This window comes from Rattus norvegicus, chromosome 2 (genome assembly GCF_021556685.1).
Source record: "Rattus norvegicus strain SHRSP/BbbUtx chromosome 2, alternate assembly SHRSP_T2T, whole genome shotgun sequence".
NCBI lineage: Eukaryota > Metazoa > Chordata > Mammalia > Rodentia > Muridae > Rattus > Rattus norvegicus.
This window is the reverse complement of record NC_141535.1, coordinates 60,902,703-60,907,325: the sequence shown is the minus strand read 5'-3', so window position 1 is coordinate 60,907,325 and position 4,623 is coordinate 60,902,703.

The window sequence follows — 4,623 nt, the reverse complement described above, 5'->3', positions numbered from 1 at the left end:
GCAAGATTAGAAATAGACATGTTAGCATGTACAGGATTGGATGGGGGACCCTGAAAGGCCTCAGCTATACACAGTAAGCTACAGGCAACTCAAGAATGCTGAGAGTGGGAGAAATAATCTTCCCCAGAGAAGAGTATACCAACTGGTTATCCAATGCCAAAGGAACAGTCCCCAAAACACACATACACATAACATTAAACAGACAGAGCAGGTTGCGTTTATGTATTCAGGAATATTCATGTCCGTATGTAACAACATGCAGTGAAGTAAGAGGCCATGAGCAAGACTGAGAACAAGGAGGGTGTGGGAGGGTTTTGGGGACAAAGGGAAGGGGGAAATGAAGAAATTATACTCTAATCCTAAAACAATTAATAAAAGTGTGACAGTCCTGGGGATTGAACTAAGGGTAAACGAATGCTGGGCAAGCCATCTACCACTGAGCTGCAGTCCCCTCTCCATAGCTCTTTCAAAGCACAACACAATCATCTGGCTGAGGGTGTTTCTTGCAGTTAACTTGCAAGCTCCATGACTGCTTTCATTTCAGTGTGTGTACACCAGTGTTTTGCCTACATGTGTGAATGCACACTGTGTGTGCCTGGTACCCGAAGAGGCCAGGAGAGGGTGCTGGATCCACTGAAATTGGAGTTACAGATGGTCATGAGCAGTACATGGGTTCTGTGGACACAACCCAGGTCCTCTACAAGGGCAGCGTGTGCTCTAACCACTGACTCATCTCTCTGCTCTTACTCCAGTGTTTTTAGTAGCTCTCTAACTTTTCATTTACTTCTCCCATTCTTCTCTTGTTACATTGTTTGGTTAATTCAACTTTTTTCATTGCTTAGAGTGCTTTTTATAATTATCTTTGTATATGCCAGACATTTAGATATGTCAGAATTTGAACAAGGGTAATGGTTATTAAAATCAGAAAGGCTACGAAATTTCTCTTATGGGATGTTGTAGGCAAATGCCTTAAATACGAAATTACTGGGTCATAGAGTTATGACACTTAAAACGTAAGGTATTTGTTAATTCTTTAATTTCCTGCTTGTGCACAATTTATTTTGGTCACATTCTTCACTCCCAGCTCTTCCTAGATCCACCCCTGCCTCCCAACTTCATGTCTTTCTCTTTTGTTTCAACAATCCACCAAGTCTAGTTTATGATGTCATATAGTTGTGGGTATGGGGCCACCCAATGGAGCACGGTTCACCTACCAGGAAACATACTTTTAAAAACGAAGGCGTTAGGGCATTTAAAATTGTCATGTGTACTTTCAAATTCCATTACCAACTGTTGATTTATCTACTTCTATCAAGCTTCCTGTCTCGAGGAAGCAGGGGACCACAGTGATCTAATCTCACCAGATCTAATCTGAGAAACGAGACTTGCTGTTCCAAGTTTCTTGTGCTTATTTTTCCTGAGGTTGTAGAGCCTCCTATAACAGCCTTCTCACTACGGCTATTAAATCTTACATTCAGTTTTATTTCAAGGTGTTTGTCTTTTTAATAATCAATTGTTTGATGTCTCCTGTAAAGTATATTAAGACTTTAACCAAATATATGGCAAACATTTCTCTTGATTTTGATTACAGGCAGACGGGACAAAATTTTTCATATTCACGTTCATGCATTCCATCGGATGAGGCCTCTGGGTCCTTGGTCTTTCTTCTTTACACAGAACTTGTAAAAATGTTTGTATTTATTTCCGAAGGAAAATTTCAAATTTATTTTTAATATAATTGAAATTGAAAAGTTAATTTTCTTTTGAATTTATGGTCAATGACCCAGTCACTTTTTACTTAAAAATGTGTTTTTTTCCATTGATTTATATATATATTATATAATAAAATTTTATGATCTCACATCTGCCCTGAACACCACTCTGTCACTTTGAGATGCATATTTATATACCCTGAATGCAGTATACATTAGTGAGACTATGAAGCTACTACATTTCAGTGGTCTGTACCAGAGGATTCTATTATCTTTTTACAAATTTTCCCGACATGCTTCTTACTATGGTTGTCTGAATGAAAATACCTGTCCCGAGGAGTAGAAGGCAGGAAATAATCAAACTCAGAGCTGAAATTAAACAAGTAGAAACAAAAAGGACCATAGAAAGAATCAACAGAACCAAAAATTGGTTTTTTGAGAAAATCAACAGGATTGATAAACCCTTAGCCAGACTAACGAGAGGACCCAGAGAGTGTGTCCAAATTAACAAAATCAGAAATGAAAAAGGAGACATAACTACAGATTCAGAGGAAATTCAAAAAATCATCTGATCTTACTATAAAACCATATATTCAACAAAACTTGAAAATCTACAGGAAATGGACAATTTCCTAGACAGATACCAGGTAACGAAGTTAAATCAGGAACAGATAAACCAGTTAAACAACCCTATAACTCCTAAGGAAATAGAAGCAGTCATTAGAGGTCTCCCAACCAAAAAGAGCCCAGGTCCAGACGGGTTTAGTGCAGAATTCTATCAGACCTTCATAGAAGACCTCATACCAATATTATCCAAACTATTCCACAAAATTGAAACAGATGGAGCACTACCGAATTCCTTCTATGAAGCCACAATTACTCTTATACCTAAACCACATAAAGACCCAACAAAGAAAGAGAACTTCAGACCAATTTCCCTTATGAATATCGACGCAAAAATACTCAATAAAATTCTGGCAAACCGAATTCAAGAGCACATCAAAACAATCATCCACCATGACCAAGTAGGCTTCATCCCAGGCATGCAGGGATGGTTTAATATACGGAAAATCATCAACGTGATCCATTATATAAACAAACTGAAAGAACAAAACCACATGATCATTTCATTAGATGCTGAGAAAGCATTTGACAAAATTCAACATCCCTTCATGATAAAAGTCCTGGAAAGAATAGGAATTCAAGGCCCATACCTAAACATAGTAAAAGCCATATACAGCAAACCAGTTGCTAACATTAAACTAAATGGAGAGAAACTTGAAGCAATCCCACTAAAATCAGGGACTAGACAAGGCTGCCCACTCTCTCCCTACTTATTCAATATAGTTCTTGAAGTTCTAGCCAGAGCAATCAGACAACAAAAGGAGGTCATGGGGATACAGATCGGAAAAGAAGAAGTCAAAATATCACTATTTGCAGATGATATGATGGTATATTTACGTGATCCCAAAAGTGCCACCAGAGAACTACTAAAGCTGATAAACAACTTCAGCAAAGTGGCTGGGTATAAAATTAACTCAAATAAATCAGTAGCCTTCCTCTACACAAAAGAGAAACAAGCCGAGAAAGAAATTAGGGAAACGACACCCTTCATAATAGACCCAAATAATATAAAGTACCTCGGTGTGACTTTAACCAAGTAAGTAAAAGATCTGTACAATAAGAACTTCAAGACTCTGAAGAAAGAAATTGGAGAAGACCTCAGAAGATGGAAAGATCTCCCATGCTCATGGATTGGCAGGATTAATATAGTAAAAATGGCCATTTTACCAAAAGCGATCTACAGATTCAATGCAATCCCCATCAAAACACCAATCCAATTATTCAAAGAGTTAGACAGAACAATTTGCAAATTCATCTGGAATAACAAAAAACCCAGGAGAGCTAAAACTATCCTCAACAATAAAAGGACGTCAGGGGGAATCACTATCCCTGAACTCAAGCAGTATTACAGAGCAATAGTGATAAAAACTGCATGGTATTGGTACAGACACTGACAGATAGACCAATGGAATAGAATTGAAGATCCAGAAATGAACCCACACACCTATGGGCACTTGATTTTTGACAAAGGAGCCAAAACCATCCAATGGAAAAAAGATAGCATTTTCAGCAAATGGTGCTGGTTCAACTGGAGGTCAACATGTAGAAGAATGCAGATCGATCCATGCTTATCACCCTGTACAAAGCTTAAGTCCAAGTGGATCAAGGACCTCCACATCAAACCAGATACACTCAAACTAATAGAAAAAAAACCAAGACAGCATCTCGAAAACATGGGCACTGGAAAAAATTACCTAAACAAAACACCAATGGCTTATGCTCTAAGATCAAGAATCGACAAATGGGATCTCATAAAACTGCAAAGCTTCTGTAAGGCAAAGGACACTGTGGTTAGGACAAAACGGCAACCAACAGATTGGGAAAAGATCTTTAGCAATCCTACAACAGATAGAAGCCTTATATCCAAAATATACAAAGAACTCAAGAAGTTAGACTGCAGGGAGACAAATAACCCTATTAAAAAATGGGGTTCAGAGCTAAACAAAGAATTCACAGCTGAGGAATGCCGAACGGCTGAGAAACACCTAAAGAAATGTTCAACATCTTTAGTCATAAGGGAAATGCAAATCAAAACAACCCTGAGATTTCACCTCACACCAGTGAGAATGGCTAAGATCAAAAACTCAGGGGACAACAGATGCTGGCGAGGATGTGGAGAAAGAGGAACACTCCTCCATTGTTGGTGGGATTTCAGACTGGTAAAACCATTCTGGAAATCAGTCTGGAGGATCCTCAGAAAATTGGACATTGAACTGCCTGAGGATCCAGCTATACCTCTCTTGGGCATATACCCAAAAGATGCCCCAATATATAAAAAAGACACGTG